The sequence below is a fragment of the Uranotaenia lowii genome, chromosome 3 (assembly GCF_029784155.1).
Source record: "Uranotaenia lowii strain MFRU-FL chromosome 3, ASM2978415v1, whole genome shotgun sequence".
Taxonomy (NCBI): domain Eukaryota; kingdom Metazoa; phylum Arthropoda; class Insecta; order Diptera; family Culicidae; genus Uranotaenia; species Uranotaenia lowii.
The window spans coordinates 71,045,302-71,066,981 of record NC_073693.1 but is presented as its reverse complement, the minus strand read 5'-3'; the positions used below and the strand labels follow the sequence as shown (position 1 = coordinate 71,066,981).

General features: G+C 35.5%; 1 protein-coding gene and 1 pseudogene across 3 annotated transcripts in view; both read left to right on the top strand.

Annotated features, from left to right (window-relative positions):
• The window catches only part of LOC129750613 (protein boule), a 228,862-nt gene that overhangs the window by 15,469 nt on the left and 191,713 nt on the right, over window positions 1-21,680 (top strand). The gene's annotated exons all lie outside the window — the stretch shown is intronic.
• LOC129758837 (U6 spliceosomal RNA) lies at window positions 19,105-19,173 on the top strand (annotated as a pseudogene).

Sequence of the window (21,680 nt, the reverse complement as noted above, 5' to 3'; positions counted from 1 at the left end):
TATCTCGCGTGAGCTTTCATTACGTCGTATGAAACAAACCGTAAACAATCAGGTTTATTACGAAAAATTACAAAAACTGACATAAACTAGTGGAAACTTCTTTCCATTTAGAATGTTTGATGCCTGGACAACATATTCTATATATGAAATACAAATTTTAAAGTTGTTTTGATAACTGTTTCTGTGAAGTTTGTGAAGTGAAGTTTTCTGTGAATTCTTAAGATGTTTCATACGACGTAATGAAAGCTCACGCGAGACATATAGATATTGAAGTCCAATGCTCAAAATGACGAACTGTCAGGTTAGATGAAAAACGACGAAAAATCATATGGGGATGTTCTGCGAGTTGGAGCAGTATATGCACAGTCAATTTAAAGTTTTTTCTTGCGATGATATTTTATTTTTGAATTAAATGGTTTTGAATTTTAAACTAAGATATCAAAAACTGCTCAACTTTGCATAAAATATTTGCCAACCAACACTCAATTAAAATAATATTTATTTATTTAGTTTGTTGCCATATGATACCCAATACGTATCACAACTTTCTCTATACTGGATTACTGATAAGTTGTTCTAGTTGAACAAATAACTTTAATTAGAAAATTTCTTTTGGAGCATTTTCAGAGTTGTATGAAAAATCATATTCGTTTTTCAGAACATATTCTATTCCCTCAGACAAAGCTCAAAGTTAAAAAGAGACTTCGCCAGTTTGGTTTCATGGTGTACACGAATGTGTAATACACGGTTTGATAGATCTTTACGAGGCAAGAAAATTCTTTATAGGTTCAAGATTATCTACGGTGTTATCTCTTATTTCAAGTGGCAAAAATGTTCAGCTTGCGGGCAAATTTCCAAATTATGTCGACTTGCAGATTGTTTCTAAAGACAGCTTTGTACTAATTTTACAGGTTCAAAATTTATCCCACGACATTTTTAGACCTCAGGGTTTTGGGAAATTCGAAAATTACCCCGAATCGACTCAGTCTATTGTACAGTTTTGTACTCAGTTATTTAGAATCTTACCCAAGTAACCATAAGCACTAAACACTAGAACCAATTCCGCTCTCACGTCAACTAAAGAGCTTGCATCTGTGCATCATATTAGCTCTGTGAGCCATGTTTGGCGAAATTAACTTCTGCTTTAGTGCATAAAATGATATAACCCTATAAAAGCACTAAATTAGCTTATTTGAAGGGCAAAATGATTCGAGAATGCAAATGGCGTCAAAATGAGACAGGCAGGACCATGCGAGAATTTTTTTTTTCATTTTTGTTTGCGTTATTTTTCGGCCTTGAATTTGCCTCTTGTTGATAATTTACTCATGCATATTATTAGGATCCCTCGGGTGACCTTTCATCCATGATTTTTTTTCATTTCTCTGCTGAAGGTGAACTGGGATCGAACTCATGACATCTCTGGCTCCGTCATTTTTCAGTGACTCTGCTTGTGGACCTTTCAGTTTCGCGCAAAATCTTTGAAAAAAAAGCCTATTTGAATCAAGTTTCTAGCAACCGTTGCACTGAACTTGCATTTATTCAGCATCAATCAAAGCTAATATGCTTTGGCATAATGTTTCTGTTATGCTTACATAGTGCTAAAATTCTGATATAGAGCAATGTTGCATTTCAAATGCATTGTGAAAAGCTGATAAAATGCTAGTTGCATTTTGAAATAGTGGTATAATTCTAATTTGATGCAGCACAGCACTCGAAGGGCAAAATAGCACTCGAATAATGCAAAATTGCACTTGATGTGATGATAAAGTGTAATTTAGCACTTAAATGCTGGTATAAAGCTGTAAAAAGGCAACGCTTGAATGCTAATGGCTACTGGGGTAATTTTGAATTAGAATTCTCAATCTGAGCTTCGATTTTCAATAAAAATATCCCTTTTCTCTTGCTATCAGTCTGATTTAGAAAATCTTTCTATGTTGGGTCTATTAAGCCTAAATCATAATTCAGCACTTAGTAATTTTGTTAAAAGACAGAAGCTTTCACTCAGTTTAGACTAGCCCGTCGTTCTAAAAAGAAAGTAGCCATTCTAACTACAGGTTCAGTGACTGCAACCATGGTCAACTAATACCTACAGACCCAAAGATAGAGAAAAAGTTAGTCAAGGAAAGAAAAACTAGCTGCTGCTGCAAACATCGGCAAACATGAAAGCCAAGCCAAACTGGCAGCTAGAAAGTTGGGAAGAAAATTGCAAAGCCAAAGAAAGATGGGTAAATTGCAATGCACGCCAAAGCGCATCACAGTCCATTGTGTGTTTAAGAATGCTTCTTTGTTTTTTCTCTCTGTGTTTTTATTCAATTTTCTGAATATGTAAGGAAATTTGTGCTCTTCTTGATGGGTGGTTTGGGGCTATATTTGAGTGAGTGCAGTTCTTCATTCTACGTTTGTCGGGGCAGCACCCAAAGGGGAATCGATGGAAAAACAACTGATTGGAAATGGTGATGTATTTTTTTCTCGATAACATAAGGTGCACTGCTCGGTGGGCTCCAATAGTCCGGTGGGCTCGATGCGTGCAACGTCAGCACCAGATGCTGGGTTCAAAACCCGCACGTGCTGCTCATTTATAACCATGCTAAGATGAACCATTTCCTAGAGAAGCGTAATAAACGGAAGCGAGAACTAAAATTGTTCAGTATTTTCTTATGATTTTATTTTCATCTATTAACGACTAAACGCCCGATCCCCATACTTGGCCAATCCAACGAATGGCCAGTCACGGACGAATGGCAAATGCTGCTGGCTTCGTCGTATTTAATTTTTCAAATCAGATCGACTCGTTGTCGGAATGCCTTTAGCTGATGGTTCAAGCTCATAAAACGTGGAGAGCCGACGCTTTTACATGCATCTTTCTGGCGTCTCGTCGTGCGTATACACTAGATATATTTGAGTGTGTGTAACTAGCTAGGAGTTTTCCATGGGCCCAAATAAAACTCCGAAGAAAATAGGAATCATCGTCTCGCTGTCTGGGAATGGCCGCGTGCGCCGTTCCGCAGCCATGGCAGGCAGAAGGCATCTCATTTTCGAATGAATGTCCAATGGATTTTTTTCTGCCTTACCAATTCCATTCGTTTGTTGGTTTTTCTACTTCATTTGCTATGACACTGGCAATTAAAAGAGACAATCATTTTTGTTTTTTGCTGCTGCTGTGCTGATACTTCTGGTTTTCTCTAACAATGTCTCTAGGTAATCGATATTTCGGTCACTAGGCAAAGTCACGCCTAGAGAAAACTTCCAATCCGGGAAGGTCAGATTCTTCTGGTAGCCAGGGATAATGCCGGGTGAAATTTATCGTTTTGACTTGGTGACATCTTTGTAAAATGTCGATGTTTTGATGAACATTCTTCGAGAGGAGTTTTCCGGGGACTAGTTTAATTTAAGGTGTATATATAGAAGAATGATTCTTCGAACATGCAATTTACTTATCAGAACGTATTCACTGTGTTTCTATCATAAAGAGAACATAACGGCACTCAAGTTTATATTTGACTTAGGCACTTTTAGCAAAAATCCACTTTTGATTTTTTTAAAAGATGGAAATTTGACTTCAAACCATAATAGCTGGGTGTCTGCTGCCGTGAGTGGGTTCGTCCCACTGAAACAACCCTGGGCTTCGTTTTTCTAACCACCAAGGCATGGTCGATTGAGAAGCTACCAAGCTAGAATCCCGTCGCGACCACCCTGGGTGGTTTCTCAGCATCCTTTTGTTGCAGGAAAGGTCGTAGCTGAGTACGTGAGACTTTTTAAGCCCAATCACAAGTACGAATCAAGATAAGGATTATACCACGCCCTAATATCCTAAGACCTTCCCTTAGCTCATCAAGTTTGGGTGACTATCTCTTTCTCTCTTTCCGTTCATCATCTCTCCTGATTCGAATAAGATCGCGCATGATTTGCTAGATTTCGTCGACTATAGCACGCCGGGAATGTTCTTCGGGACACATCTCACTCACAACATTTTCAGCGTTAAAATTTAATTGTTGTTGACGCCTTGAACGAACCTGGAGCAGAAAAAGGTAGCATGTTCTGCCGATTCCTCCGTATCTACGCATTCCGGGCAATATGGCGAGCAGATACGCTTGAACCGATGAAGGCATTGCTCAAAGCACCCATTACCAGCGGTGTGTAAACTCGCTTCGGAAAGAATCATCCGGCTGATTTTTTCCGAGTTTAACTTGTTGTATGCAGATTGATTTTATCTTCGTTCCAATCATTACGTGATTGCACACAAAACAAAGAAAACAGTTCTGCATTGATGTTTTCCATGCCTCGCAGGAAAAAAATCACACCAACGAAACAACAGAACGAAGCTTACCGTACACGAATGCACACGAGCGTTGCCCGACGGACCGAGTTAACATTCCTCGCACCCTTCTCTCGTTCGTTTCCCGTTCCCTTGTGTCTATCACTTTTAGCCACGCCCCCATGTGTTGTCCGATTGATGTGTTCGGCTGCCGAACGAAACCGATTTGAATTCTGAAATCGCAGAACTGTACGATCGCTTCGCTGATGTTTCCCCCGATTGCTGTTTACTCCTGCCGAGTTTACCCGAAGCTTACTTCCTGATGCTTTCCGAGTTGAACTATAGATAGCATCATTGCAGTTTGAGTTTAACGAAATTAAATCGTTCTGCAAAGAAGGGCAAAGTGCGAGTATGTAGACTCGCGATTTTAACATCTCTGCCCATTACCCGATAGAAAATGCGACAGTTGACCTCTCAATACTCCCAATGTACCCAGTCTGAAAGTCGCGGGATTAGCTTATGCGTCCATCTTGCGTTGTTCGATGTGTCCCATTGCCCCTGCCACTTAAGCATTGACGCTGCTCGTTGAGCTTTACTCACTCCTCTAACAGCTCATGCCCCGTAACACTCCTTATCGTCAGCCAGAGTTATGTCGATGGGAATGATGACCGCGATGACAAAAGCTGCATCTGCTGATATGGTCCAGTATGCACAGGTAACTCGCATATCTATCCCGTTCCACTCATATGACGGAACACCAGGCCACTCCTCCGTATCGTAGTTTCGACAGTACTACGCTCGCAAGGTCTTGCTACTCTTTGGACCGTGACAGTTCGCAACAGTATTTGACACACTCTCACAACAGTATTTGACATGCACTCTAAAACTTAAGCCGTCTTCGATCATTACTCTGAGATACTTTAGCTGCTATTTCGAAGATTTAGTGTGTCCTCCAACAGTAATGTCCATGTGCGGCACAGCTCTTTTGTTGGTCAAGAGCAGAACTTAGCAGAACGGTTTTATGGTGGGCTATCTGAAGCTTAACTCCTTCCAAACAGATGTGAATTCTTTTCTACAGACCCGTTGTAATGTCTTCCACCTCCTCGATTGGTTCACCGGTGATCATGAGTGCGATATCGTCTACAAATCCGAATGCGCGCCTCATTATACATACATGACATTCCAAAGCACAGGTCCGAAAAGGAAACCCTGTGGGAACATCCGCTGTTAGGGCAGTAGATCCTAATCCGGATTCGGTTTCGTAATTTAAGACTCGATTTTCGAAGACGCTTCCTATTATCCTTCAGAGGGTATTGGGATTTGGGAACACGTATCCTGTGAATCGTTTCGGCAAAAGCTTCCCAGCTGGCATTGTTGAAGGTATTCTTAAGGTCGATCGTCACATAGCGTAGTGACGATCTCCTTTGAACAAAGGTAATTAATGTATTTGTGGATGAATTTTTTGGAGGCAGATGTTATTACCAACAAGTGAAGGTCGTATTATAAAACGAGCCAACAATAAGAAGTTCTTTAGGTATTAAAAAATAAGCTAGTCCTAAATTGGTATCGAGAAGTGTGTTGATAAACTTGAAACTGATAAATCTTCGCTCCGTTTATATGGGCGACCTTTTTTGCCGACCCCTGACTCAAAATTTGATACCTGCATTCAATTACCCGTCAAATTGAACCCATGTGCAAATTTTCAATTTCTCAATCCGATGCATTATCATGACGAACATTTTTCATCATTCCTGATCCTAAAGAGCATCCAAGCCAAATATGTCTTGTTTGATTGTCGTGAATAAAACATTTCTCATAAGTTTTGGCATTTTTTTTAAATTATTAAAACATTCAGCATATAACATTTGAATTTAAAATATACTAAGGACACATTTTACCGTGACGTGAAATCGCTTTTCCGAACTTTTCTAAACTGTTATGATTCTAGAAGACAACTTATTCACTTGAAAATAAAAAAAATAAGAGCAAATGGTCGCAAATTGAACTTCCTTCAAAATTAATATAAAATTTGGTCATAAAAAAGATTTAAGTTGTTCGTGTTGTAATCGATTACTTTTGTGACGTAAATTCACGCTAGTATTGACAATTTTTTACTTCAGTTCAAACCACTTTGATTTCCTGTTTTCTCTGGGGAAAAAGAATATCGGTGTCTTCAAATAAGTTGTAGAAAAAACAATTATCCACAATTTGATGTGCGTAGCTTCTCGATTGAATTACAGCGAACGAACAAAGTTAGCCTCTTTAAAGTTGTGACGTGAATTCACACAGGATAATGGACTGAATTCATGTCACGAAATTTCAAGTTATTCTGAACCATTCTTTAGAGCCTTCAAATTTCATGTACACTTTAAAAAGTGACATTTTGTTATTCCGACTTTTACAATTAAAAGTTTTCAGAATTTTGTGACATAAATTCACTCATTTCCACTGTTGTAACACAGCTGGAATCCAACCGATTCCTAAGAAATTTATTGTTTCGGAGTCGTTTCATCATTTTCAAAGAAGTACTTTTTTTGTTTGAAAATTTCAAGGTTTCTCGTAAAATTCAAAAGTTTTTTTTGTGACAGGAATGCAATCATTTGCGACTGTTTTTGTTCGCCTTTTAAAACATCCAAACCAATTCTTTTTACTACACAATGAAGCAAAAAAAAATCCATCCATTGATTTGAAATAATTATTTTGTAAAACTTGTTAATACTTAACCTTTTACACCAAAAAATTCAATGTTAAAAATTATATAAAACATGTAGTTTTTTTCACTTTTTTCCGTTGGTTTTGTGTGATTAAAGTTACCACAATTATTGACAAGTTTGAGAAAGAGTCAAAAGAAGAAATTGATATTTGTTCCAGCTTAAGTGGTCTTCTTTTATACTGAAATTTCCGAACTACCATTTTTAAAGCTTGAGTATGTTTCGATTTGTTTAAAAACTTAAGAAAATTTAGAAAATTACGATTGAACTAAATTAATTAATTAAAATTAATCGAAATAACTATAAACGTTTTTAGCAACACTTAGAAAACATAAAAATGCTTTGTAATGAGGATTTGTTTATGTAGATTGAAAGCAATGGTTTATATCTTAAAAATGTTTCAATTTCTCTCTCACAATATGTTTCGAGTTAATTATTTATTAAAAATCCTTGTATTTAAATGTTGAAAAATTACAGAGTTTGTTTCATTACACAGTGCAACAGTTCAATTGAAAACAATCTCACTCATCGCTAGTTTTCGAATTTCATGTGAAAACTAATAAACCCTCCAAAGTATTTTTTCCAATCTCATAAAAATGTTACTTTTTGTTTGCACAAGTATCAGAAAATTTCTTATGATTTTGAATTTCCTTTTAACATTTTTAGTTTACTTGTGGAACTGTGTTTAAGCAGGACTTTCAAAAGTATAAACAATAAATGGAACAATAGAAACATTTACAAACTGAAACGAAGACAAAAATATTATTTCAAAAAACTCACAAACCACCGGCTGAGAAGAAATTCTTCTATAAATAAGTATTTAAATTGAAAAAAAAATTATTGTTATTGTTAGTATATTGTGAATAGTTTATGATTTTTTCATACTTTCTTCGAATAAGATGTAGATGTTCTATTTAAAAACAAACGGATTTACTAAAAAATCATGCATAGTATTTTATTTAATGAAATGACCAAAAATAGAGGCTTTTCTAGATATTTTCTGAATGGAGTAATTTTTGTGTAGGTCATAATTCCAAAGAATTCCAAAATTTTGTATTCGTGTCTTTAGTAAACTTATGAATCTACATAAAATAAACAAATGTCTGAACAAACAAAGTCATATGAAGTTCATTAAATTGGTTCAAACATTCTAAAATGTCAAAGAAATGATCAAAAACATATAAATTTTTAAGCTGTTTTGTAGTATTGAAATTCCGGATACAGTTTTTTTCTTTTGAAGTTGATACCATATTTTAATGGTGGTAATAATTCTTATTCTCCAGAGGTGAACCAGCCTGTGGCTGAAAACCTCGTAAATAAAGACAAAAAAAAAATTCTTATTCTTATCTTCAAACTATGCTGAAGAAACTGTAGAAAAATTCCGAAGGGTTTACGATCTATGAGCCATATTAACACTAGAAAGGCCGCACCAGTCAAAATGACTGGTTGGACACTTTGTTTGTTGAATATCTTTAAAACACTACGCTCTAAAAATTCGCAAAAAATACGACTTTTCATGAATTTTGAATCTCTACAAACCTGTGTATTTTTTATTTCACTAGCTCGATTAATAAGCGAAAAAAATTTCGCCATGGACACTCAGACCGTGACCAGTCAAAATGACTGGTAAAATTCACAACCCTATAACTCAAACAAGATAATTTTTTTTCGCTTGCTTTTGGTTTCATTTGCAATCTATATTCAAGACAATGATCTCTAGTTGATTTATGGTGGGCAGGAGTGTGTCATTCGTAATTGAATTATTGATTTTCGATGCGAAGTCATGAAAATTTGTAGGAAAAGTTCCCGGATTGACCGCTGTGTGGCGCTTCAAGCACTTGACTCCCAATTTTTTTAGTCCGTTTTGTTCCTCAACTATAATCAAACTTTCTGACAAAATTTGGCAAAATTTCATCAAGATTTGTAAAAGTTATGTTAGATTTAATACATGTCCATTCGGGAAATCGAGTAGTTTTAGGTGATAAATATGTTTTATACTAAACTAGAATGAGTTAAATAATTATGAATTGTGTACTCATTTATTCAAATTTGAAGACATCAGCTAAGAAACCGAATAACTTAAATGATATTTCAACATGGGTGCACGCAATATTGTTTATATGTTTATATGGTTATCCACCATGGGTGCACGGATTCACCGCAGTTTCTGCCCAAGTATGTATTCACATGCATTCTTAGGTTATTAGGTTCCACAAATTTCTAATGCAAGTTCACTTACAGGTATTCCGGCACCCGTGTATATACCTGGCCAACTGGCAACTGACTGAACATTCTCATTGAACATTCTTATTATAAGAAGAAACACATCTTACCTGTCGGCAACTTATGGGGTGTGAACCCAAGTGTTTTCTTGCCGATACCGGGAATCGAACCCAGTACGCCTGGCATACCTAGACCAGACTCGCGCCAGGCTATCTGATAGACCACATCGGCGCTAAGATGGGTGCACGGATTGGCTGTAAATTCGCCGTTGAGAATTATATAGAAATAAATAGTTTTCAACTTGCTTCAGAACAAAAAATATTTTTGAGTTAGATATGATAGGTATTTGAAATGCAATATTGATCAATCAAAAAACTTTTAAGGAAAAACAAATCAACGTATACATTTGACAATGTCGATTCATTATTTTTATTTTCATTGTTTTCCGTCACACGACATAACTTGATGCATATAATTCCTAAAATTAACTCGGTCCATGGTAACCGTTTTCTAATTTCTTTGATGTTGATCAGATCTTATCAGATAAATATACGATTGCAAAAACCTTGTTTTTTAATAACAAATAAATCAATTTATTATTTCAAGATATTTTTGAAATATTTCGTTTCCAGGAATGAAAAAAACGGAATTAAAAATAAAAATCGTTATTTAAACCACTATGTCTCAACATGAAAGACATGGTTTCGACTTTAGTTTAGTCAAGATTTGTAAAAATGCTTTTTGAAAATTTGCAAAAAGTCCAATATTTGATTAAAATGCAGTGAATCCGTGCACCCATAGTGAAAAACCATGTATTTAACACAATTTTTCATTTGAATCTATAAAAGTATTTATTATTGACCTTTAGCATGTAAAAAAATTGATTTTGGATTAATAGCGGTGAATCCGTGCACCCATGGTGCATTGCTCTACTTATAGAAAAAGTATGCTTCAAAACCTACAATATCAGGTATAATTTATAGGCAACGTGTTGAAAAATTTCAGAGCGGTGGATGCCAGAAAATATCTACTAAAACAAAATTGAAGTGAAACCGTGCACCCATGGTCAAAACCTATAACCATCTAACATGATTTTATAATTAGATTGATAATGTGTTTTAATTTTTTGATAATTATTTGAAATATTCATTTTATGACATACACGCATTCGCCAAATATGCGAAAATGAGGTGATTCCGTGCACCCATGGTGAAAAAATATTTCCATTTTATAACAAAAATGATATCGAATAAATAACAAAATAATTTCAAGAGAAAAAAGTTAAAAATATTATGATATAAATTTTTTTTTCCTTTACCAGTCATTTTGACTGGTCGCGGTCCGGATAGGTATATTCAATTTGCCGGTCCTTCTAGTGTTAAAATATTTTATTTTCGAAACATCAGAAATGTTTCTGTTTGACCCGAATGACAATTGTTAAAGGGTCTTTAATAAATAATAATAATAATCAGAAATGTTTAATTTGTTGTGTAAAAATTCCGAAGTTGCAAAAAGTAACTTTTTTATGAGATTGGAAATAATCTGGAGGGTTTATTAGTTTTCATGAGTACTTAAAAAATTGCAAATAGTGAAATCCACCAAATAATCTCGAAAGTGTTTCAAATACGAGAATTCTCGTTTTTTTGGTTGCCGTGAATGTGCTCCACTTGGAAACATTACTCGATTGTTAAAAATCTAATAATGAAACTAAATTCTACAAAATTAAATACAACACTTATCTAAAGTAAAAAAAAATGTAGAATTTGGTCCAATGGTTTCTGAGATACAGCATATCAATCTTCGGCATTTTTCATCGCGGTCCTCAATGTGTTACCAAACACAATAATAAAATTGTTGCATTAGAATTGATTGTTTTTACTTTTTTTTGTCTTGCTCGATAACACTAGGTCAAAAAATTCACATTTTTCCGTGGTGACAAGAGACTGAAGTGAGGGCGCTGTTTTAGATCAATGATCAACTTTTTCGAAGACCGCAAGTAGTTTTGACTCTTGAGAAAAAAGTTATTGAGGTTTTCGTTTAGTTAATTCATCACAGTCCAGTAAAATATAAGAATTTTCAGGATATTTAGAAATAACTTTTAATCAAAATCAATCATAGATATTTTTAAAATTCTAAGTCGAATCGATTCACATTCTAAAACAAATTGTTAATGAAATTAAAATCTTCGATAACAATCCTCGTAAATGTTATTCAGTGGTGTCGATAAAAGTTACGTAGTTTCTATTAAATTTTCTAAAGCTTGTGAATTTTTTAAGAAGCATAATTTCTCAGGAACTAGAATAGCTAGGGAAAATCCTTCCTTGTCCCTTATCAAATTGAGGTTAATAAACAGATTTGATTTTCAAACCATCTTTTCAATTAACTTGATTTTTTACAGTGTTGCCAGTGTTAATTATGGTTTTCGTAGTGTAAATTTATACATACTAATTTTTATATAAATTTTCAAACTTTTGAGAGTCTCTTTAGAGTTACCCCTATTTTAAGGGAAATTTTGTATCGTTACTTATTTTTTATAATAGAGCAATTTCAGGGGATTCGCTTGTTGAAAGCTCCATATACCCCATTGCATTGCACTTTTGTTGTTACAAATCGTGCCGTAATCACATACATACTTGAGGCACGTTTAGTGAACCCTGAGAGTTGACCAAATGAGCTGAAATTTGGCATGATGCTGCTTCTGTTGCCCAATTAACAAATTTTGCGTCCTCCATTTCGAGACTGTGATTTAACAACTTTTAATTGAACTCGTGCTAAAACACTGACAGTATTATAACTGTTCATTAGACTGAGTAGATTTGGGGTAATTTTTGAATTCCTCAAACCCTGGGGTCTTAAAAGCTTCGTCGTGGTCCAAAACTCATCCTTGATTTTTTGTAGAATTTTTAAGTAACGTTTACATGAGTAAATTTGAACTTTAAGGTTTGTATGGGAAAATTGAATATTTTGTACTGAAAAATCAACATCATTTTGGTTTCTTCTGTGGAACCGAGCCAGCTGATGGTTTTTGTGCCAATTAATAAAATTCTTTGAGGAAATTTTCCGCTGAACAACTTTGTCGAAGTCCGTAACTTCGTATATTATTAGACAAAAAAATTATTAGGTGTTGAATAGGGATATATCTTTTCGCATTGATAAACGATAAATTCAATTGACATCACTGTAGGGTGCCTAGCGAGGTCAGGGGTGCCAGGTGGTTTTGATAAAAATCAGGACACCGCAATGATACAAATCAGGATTTTTCAGGACACCACTAAATTGATGAAAATAACATGGAGCTCTGCTTAAATTGCATAACTAAAGGCGAAATACAGGTGCTGAAGACGCCTGAAGTTATGCAACTACAGTGAGAAGAACCTTTGATGGCCTGAAGTTAACATCGAAAAACAATATCTAAATATCATTTGAACCAAATATTATCATCGGCTAAACTAGTTTAACTATTTTATAGAAGATTTGTTTGATTTTCTATCCAATTAACAATAAATTTAGTTAAAGTTTAGATATTTTTCAAAAATTAGGACAAATCAGGACATTTTGAAGGTCATTTTTCAAAAATCAGGACAATTCAAGCGTTTTTGAAAAATCAGGACACCTGACACCCCTGAGCGAGGTATTGCATGACTCCTTTTCATGCAATACTTCGCAAGCAGAGTGCCTCCAGCTACGGGTGGATGCATATTGAGGAAAAGTAGGCAAGGGGTACCAAAAGTTTCTCATTGGTGGGGGGTGGAGACGGAGCGCTTTTTGACAACGAATTGTTCGCCTACCATGCCTGCGATTACGATTGCCTGTCACAAGATGGACGATTCCGTGCATTGGTATAAGAACACACCTGAAGCTTTACACGCCTTGTTCGCAAGGCTCAAGCAGTGATGTCAATTGATTTTATTGTTTATCAATTCGAAAAGACATACCCTTGTTAAACAGCTAATAACTTTTTCGCCTAATAAGATACGAAGTTACGGTCTTCGACAAAATTGTGCAGCGGAAAATTTCCTTAAGGAATTTCATAAATTGGCACAATAACCATCAGCTGGCTCGGTTCCACAGAAGGAACAAAAATGATGTTGATTTTTCAGTACTAAATATTCAATTTTCCCATACAAACCTAAAAGTTCAAATTTACTCATGTTAACGTTACTTAAAAGTTCTACAAAAAATCATGGATGAGTTTTGGACCAAAACGAAGCTTTGAAGACCCCAGGGTTTAATAAATCAAAAAATGACCCCAAATCGACTCAGTCTACTGTTCATCCTGTATGATGTAACTTGCATACTAATAACGCAGGTACAGCAAGTGTCTTAAATATTTCAAATCATTAAAATTAAAATTCAAATAAGAACAGTTATCCTAGACCTACCTTTTCCTACACCAAAAGATAGAAATTGGATCAAGTATAATGGTTCAAAGCGTCATGTGGTACGGATTAACAAAGAAGATGGATGGAAACCATAACAGGGCGTCTTTTCCCACCGGAAACATACTTAAGAATAAGCTTATGAATATTAGAAAAATATCACGGGTTGGTTTTCCATCTATTTCCGAGACAACTTCTTCTTTCATAATTCCATTCTTTTTAAAAATTCAGATCAACCCGTCATTATTAATGTTGCACACACTATTCAAATATTAATGGCAACCATGGAGCCATCAAGAATATCTACCATTAGCCAAAGTCGGAGCTCTAATAACAACAACAACAACGAAGTGAGGGAGCCAACTAAACAACAAAACCACCAACGAGCGAAACTTCAAAGGCGCAGAGCTCGTCTGAGAAAAAACGAGAGTTACACATGCGAAAATGTGCTCACCTCACTACACTAACTCTCTCCTTCTTCGTTCTTCTCGCATGTTCGGTGTAATGCGATTTTTCATCAAACAGCCCCTTGTCAACCCAACCCAAGCAATGCATGGCTGAACATTCATATGAGCATTCGCGATATTGTAGTTTTTGGGTGATAGACAAGCCAAGGCAGCCACGGCCATGGCAAGACTGTTAGGCGAAGACGTTTGACATAAACTCGAACAGAAAAAGAAATTTCATTTATTCGAACAAATATCACAGAAAACTTAAGCTCGTCAAGCCAAGAAAAATCCATCCTACCACTAACGAAACAGTAGGGCACTTGTTTTTCTTTTGTGCGCTGCTGCCGATTGGGGAGTTGTGGGAGAAAGAAAAAACTCATTGAAACATGCAGCCCATAAAAGAAGGGCTTTTGCAAAACTAACATACATAGTAGTACCTCGACGGCGAGGGTTGATTCAGACGACAACTCACTCACATACCCATACACATGGAGAGAAATCGCCCATTCACCCTTTTCCCAACCCCAGCTGCTGCTGCCGGCAAACTTTTAACGGCTCGGCTGGTCCAAGTCTGGCTGGGGCTAACCTAACTAGCGAACTTGGTGGTGGAACTGGCAGGCAAATATGTTTGATTAGTTTTCTGGCGGATGTCAACGACTGACAGCTGAAGGCATATAAACTTCACACGGACTTGTTTTTTCCCCTCTTGATTGGAGGAAGTCAAATCGCTGGGAATTGAAACAGTTTCTCTGTGTATGTTTCCACCTTTAAATTTCTTTTTCTGAACATTTCAGTTGTCAAAATTGATTCATTAACTCAGAAACTTAGAATAAGATCAAAATTGAAAAGAATCAAACACGCAATGTTTAACAACATTGATAAGACTTCTTCCCCTAGATAAGGAAAAAGGCTCATCATACTTCGATTGCAATTGTGACGTGAAGTTGAACATGTGAAAGAAATGTAGGTCAACGAACGTATTCCACTTCAAGGCGCCAAGAAGTGTGGATGGATTATTCAGTAAAAGAAAGCAGAAAAAAGTCCTCCACTAAATAAAAACAAGGAGAAGAAAAATGATTTAATTATCTACACCGGAAGAATTCTAGGAACCCACAACATCACTCGTTCAACAGGCGAGGAAAACTCCCTTGTCAATCCTGAGGGAATACTAGAAAAACAGCATTCAGTTGAAGGTTGTAAGGAATTCTTTTGAAATTACCGGTCTGCAACTTAGCTGGGGCTTAGGATTTGCAACAACGAGCCAAGAATAAATTTTGTTAACGGGGTTGACTGAACCTATTCTGTTTTTTTTTTAAATGAAAAGTATAACTGTTTCCGAGATATTTACCATTAGACTGAGTCGAATTGGGTTTACATGAGTAAATTTGAACTTTTAAGTTTGTTTGGGAAAATTGTATATTTTGTACTGAAAAATCAACATAATTAGATATTGTTTCTTCTGTTGAACCGAACTTGCTAATAGTTTCTGTGCTAAAGGGTGATACGGTCAAAATTTGGTCAAGGGAAAACGCGTGTAAATCGGTGAAATCGCTTATTTAAAAAATCAAATTAAATTTCTTTTTCAAGTTTAATTAGTATAAAATTCAGTAAAAATATTTAGTTAGGCTTCCGCTTTTCCAAATCCGAATTGCCAGGCCTTTCGCTTAACCCCTGCCATCAGATTTTGTACAGCCACCTTGTCCACCTTCTTCGCCGCAGAAAGCCAGTTTGTCTTGAACTGCTGCTCGCCCTTAACAGTTTTTTTGGTCTTCTTTAGGTTCCGCTTGACAATAGCCCAGTATTTCTCAATTGGGCGGAGCTCTGGCGTGTTGGGAGGGTTTTTATCCTTGGGAACCACCTGCACGTTGTTGGCGGCGTACCACTCCATGGCCTTTTAACTGTATTGCCAAGATGCCAAATCCGGCCAAAACAGTACGGAACAACCATGTTTCTTCAGGAAAGGCAGCAGACGTTTATTCAAACACTCTTTTACGTAAATTTCTTGGTTGACAGTCCCGGAAGCTATGGAAATGCTGCTTTTCAAGCCACAGGTACAGATGGCTTGCCAAACCAGATATTTCTTCGTGAACTTTGACAGTTTCATGTGCTTGAAAATATCTGCTACATTTCCCCTTCATTTTGCCGTATAAAACTCCTGTCCCGGAAGCTGCTTGTAGTCGGCTTTGACGTAGGTTTCGTCGTCCATTACCACGCAGTCAAACTTCGTCAGCATCGTCGTGTACAGCCTCCGGGATCGCGCTTTGGCCGTCGTATTTTGTTTATCATCGCGATTTGGAGTCAATACCTTCTTGTAAGTCGATAGTCCGGCTCGTTTTGTGGTTCGATGCACGGTTGTAGATGATACACCCAGCCTATTTGCGGCATCTCGGAGAGAGAGGTTAGGATTTCGCTTGAAACTACCGGCAACTCTCTTTGTCATCTCAGTGGCTTCCGGTTTTCGATTTCCCCCCGATCCAGACTTCCTGGCTGTTGCCAAACGTTCCCCAAACACTTAAATTACATTTGTAACGGTTGATTTGGCAACTTTTAGCGATTTTGCCAGCTTTGCGTGCGAGCAGCTCGGATTTTCGCGATATGCGAGCAAAACTTTGATACGATGCTCTTCTTCCTTGGACGGCATTTTGCCAACTGAAGAGTGAATTCCAAAATCAAAATTGGAGCAACATTCTTTTTTTTTTCTTTATTTATTTAGCTCATATTAACCGTATAAGTTCGAAAACTGTTGTCGGCTACTCAGTTCGTATTAAGTTAAAAATGTATGTGTACGTATTCTAAGCAACTTAATCTATCTTACGTTACTACACGTTGTGGACTACTACTCAAAAGAAGGGATAATGAAGGGAAAGGATAATGGGATTGGTGAAGGGAAGGGTAAAGGGAGAGGAAAAGGCAGGATAAAGGCAGAGGCTTTCAAATGTCCCACACCAGGTTGTGCGTAGCTAGGAAACCATTTCCTGTTTCCAAATCTCCCAAGAGTCCATATTTTAGCAAGCAGAGGTCGGCATTAAAACGCTATTCGCTAGTTAGTCCGCTACATTTTTGTTTCAATATTTATTTTTTAACTTTATTTCTGGAGAACTTACGGCTCTAAAAACTCCATAACTTTATAGAAAATAACATTTATCAGCATTCTTGCTTGAATAATTGCATCTAGTGGAGTTTGTTTATCCTTTATTTCAACAGAAATCCCGTAAGAAAATAAATTTGTCATCAAAAAAGTAGCGGACTAATTAGCGATTAGCGATTCAACGCCAGACACTTCAAAAAAGCATGTATCAGCATTCTTCCTTGACTGATTACTTGTTTTGACGTTCGTCTATCTGCTGGTGCAAAAATTTGGTGAAAAAATAAATGAAAAGGATAATTATCTAACAAAAACGGAGCAGACAAATTAACGATTAGCGCTTTAATGCCGAACACTGTTAGCAAGGTTTACCGCGCTTGCATTCGCGTTGCTTTGGTGGATAACATATTTCTTGGGAGGGCTAGGCTTTTTAAATGAGTTTCGGCGAAGCCTAGTAATTCCATACCCCCCGACTTACCAGCTATGTACAGTATGGTTTCGTCAAGGTGGGTAGGTATTACTAGGCTGAATTTCATAAAAAAGGAACCTTTTCAGGTTGGTTTTGAAAAGCGGAAAGCTTTTTGAATGAGGTGGTAAAGAATTGAACAAGTTTAGACCTTTGTTCAAGAAACTATTAGAAGCAACCGTTGTTCTTCTTCTAGCAATATAAAAATTTGAATTTAAATTACTTCTTGTATTATAGGAGTGAATTTCCGATATAAAAGTCGGTGTTATGTTAGTTTTTATCAAATTATTTAGGATTTTATATATAAGGATACAATTTTTCAACTTATTTAAAGTGTATAATGGAAGCACTCCAACAGAATACAGTTGAATTGACGGGAAAATTATCGGAAGATTTTTGATAATTTTTAACGCTCGATTTTGCAGAGTAAGAAGAGGTTTAAGGTGAACAGAAGCCAGGGGCGGTCCTAGAGTTGGCTCTAGGGGGTGGGGGGGGGGGGGGTTGATTTTCCAAATTTTCAAAAATCAGTCAATGAGACGGATCGTGAATATCTGGCGAAAAAACGTTAATTTTGAGAAACAGAGTGGGGGTAGGGGTGGGGTGTTACAGTTGCAAATAAGATTTGATGTAGGTTTGTAATTTGAAAAACTTGAATTTAGAGATAAATATTGAAAACTTTTAACATATTTTCGCAATATTCTTATTTTGATATCCTATTATAAAACAATCTGCGAATCTTAGATGTTCATTGCGAAAAAGTGTTGATAAAAAGATTATTTTCGTAATTTTTACAATTGGTAGTTTAAAAATTATAACTTTGAGAATTCTTTACAGAATTTTCCGCTATAAATGTCATTTCACAAATGAAAATCACATTTTCGTAGAAGAAAATGTAAGAAAAATCTCCAAGTTATCCACAATATTTTTACTGGGCATCTTCATATAAGCGTAAGATTCGCAGCAATATTTTAATGATTCTCATTTTGCAGCAATTTCAAAACAATTATTTGAAAAAAGCATAGTTTAAAAATTGCTCTGAATTAAAAACTGAATATTTAATTATTTTTCTGAAAATACTTCAGAATCACTGAATCGTTGTTCAAAAGCATAGAATTATTATTGATTCTTGTTCCAATTCTTCAATTTTTAATTATAAATTTAAAACGAATTAAGATCATCAAAATCAAATTCTTAGGTATGAAGCTTTTGACACTTCATTTTATATGTTTTTTCTTGAATTTCAAGCTCTCATACTACATTTAATTTTTTTTGTAAATTAATCCAAAGAAATAGTAACTAATTTGCAACGATTGCTCTCAATATTTCCAAACTTTTTGTATAATGTTTGAATAAAATAAAAGAATATTGTATAAAAGTTAATTCCTGAAAGTTAATACTATTTCAATATTTCAGTGAAAAGTCATAATCAATTGCAATTGAAATAACCAAACTTTCAAATTAAGAGTGGATTTTTAACCTAAGTTATTAAGCTGGATTTCTACTCAAAAGTTTAAATATTTTTGTGTTGATGAGTTTGTCCTAGCTTCGGCTGGACATATACTAAAATTGGAACGATACAGAGAAGATTAGCATGGCCTCTGCGCATTGTGCGTAGATTCGTTTAGAACAGTATCGGCGATATGATTGGTGTGAATCCTGAAATCCAGCTGTGTTGGTACAAAATTAGAAAAAAATTCTTCCGAATGTTCAACTTGAGCAATTGCCTTGTTTCCGAGAAAATAGTCGGGGAATAAGAAATAGTTTTATCTCACCTAGGAAAAATTAAAACATTGGCAAGTTTTTCGAGCCTATGCTTGAAAAACTGATTTTGGAAATAAATTTCTTTTTTTTTTAGTTAGTTAGTTTATTGATGGATATGTGGGCTGAGCCCGTCATCCCGCAAACTTAAGACTATCTTAAATATAATTGTCGTCTTAAATACATAATGTAAATGTTTAAAATTGTCTGTACACTTGAATTGAAGTCAATTATGTTATTTATGCGGTTCGCTTCCCTCATGTATCGGTGCGCTGGCTCGTTACGGCTGTAATTTGTTGTTCGATTCTCAACGGTGTAGCGCCTGCGTCTTCTTAAGACCAAACTGCTGGAATTGGTTGTTATTCGGGACCGTAGAAAGGACGAATCTATGATGCCTCGATCTATTTTCAGGAAGAATTTTAAGTCGTTTATGCGGTGCCGATTCTCTAGTAGATCCAAGTCCAATAGATGACATAAGCTCTCATACTCTGGCATTTGCTCTCTCCAACCAAGATTCCTTACCGCAAATTTCACAAACCGTTTCTGGACAGCTTCTAATCGATTTATATGTACTTGGTACATGGGCCTCCAAACTATGCTTGCAAAATCAAACTTCGATCTAACCAAGCTAATATATAGGCATTTAATTGTGTATGGATCTTCTAATTCACCAGCAAAGCGCCTTACTACTCCAAACATCGCGAGACCATCCGAAGCGAGGCTATTGATGTGATCCCTGAAGGTCAAACCGGAATCTTCTGAACTCGTTTTTTTGTCCGATTTTATCCATCACCTCTATTTTCAGAAGAAGTATTTTCAGTATTTTTAGAAAATTTGAATAGATATCATTCAAGATGTACCGAATAGTGCGAACGGCCGAATACCGACTATTAGCCCTTTTCAAGTATTCGGTGAAACATATTCTTAAAATAAATTGCGTGAACATGAGAAATCGTAGATAAGCTTAAAATATGTTCAAAAGTATTGTCTGAATCACCGAATATTCTGCAAAAAATACCATTGTGAGTAATATTTTAATAGTTATGATAGAATTGATGAAAATAAATTTCACTTTTTGCAAAGCTTTGTATAAAATTCAAAGCATAACTGATATCAAGTTTCAACCAATAATCTAAGTTTTATATTTTTAATGTAATTTTTTAATACTATAAAATTTATTTTTATAATTTTAATCATAATTTGGTCTCAGGACAACTTAATCGCAACCATTTCTTATTTTTCTTACTTTTATTACTTTTCTTACTTTTATTTTGAAGGTATTAAATTAAAGAATGGATTTTTTTAAACTATGGATCATTATAAAAATAGTTTAATTGTGATAACGGTTCAAAATGTATGAAGTCCTTCGAGCCAAAGGGCTATAAGTACATAAAACCTAATGAAAGACTTATAATATCACAGTAAGCAAGCCTTCGAAAGAAAAATAGATGATTAAATTTAAAAATAAATATTTCAAGAAAACCCTTTTTCAATTTGATGTGCTGGCCATTTTCATATATTTTTGTCCATGTGGTATCTGAACGGCCCCAAATGCAATTTGACACTTAAAGTCTCAAGTCTTTTTTACTTCTGAAAAGGATCGAAATATGTTGATCCATCAAACATGTAGCCAAACCGATCTGCAATAACTTGTAAAATAACAAAGTTATGGTCGAAACAAATTTGCAGGTATTTTTTGAACATACCGACTATTTGGTGAACATTATCAAAAAATGATCAAACTAAGGCTTAAGTTTTAACGAAGTTAGTCTGAAAAACATTTTCACTAAATATACAAAAAGCGAAAAAAAACTCATCAGCATTAGGCGGCATCCATAAATTACGTAACGCAAAAAATGCACTTTTTTGACCCCCTCCCCCCCGTATGTCACAAATCGTAACGCTTCGACGTACCCTCCTTCGAAAATTACGTAACGCTGATAATTACCCCCCCCCATCTTCTCATGTTTTTAAATACAGATTTTCGAAGATAAAAAAATTAACATGATTTTTTTAAACGTTTTACAAAACGGAATTTATATCTATCCAAATCGCTTCTTAGTACTCATTGATGATAACTCTTTGATAAAATAAATTGAATGTCTTAATCCGAGTTGCTCTGTGCTTGTTCACTGATGATCTACCTTGTTTACTTTAGTTTGTTTAAGGAGTATAACTTGTTATGCAAAATATACTCAACTTAGTAATATTCGTCGGAATAATCAAAATTGCATTTTTTTTTAAAATCAATTGAGAAAAAAATAGTAAAATTTCCGTCTTAAGGTTGAACTGAGTTCTTGGGAGTAAATGAACCTAATATTCGGTTTTCCTACGGTTATTTAACGGATATTCAA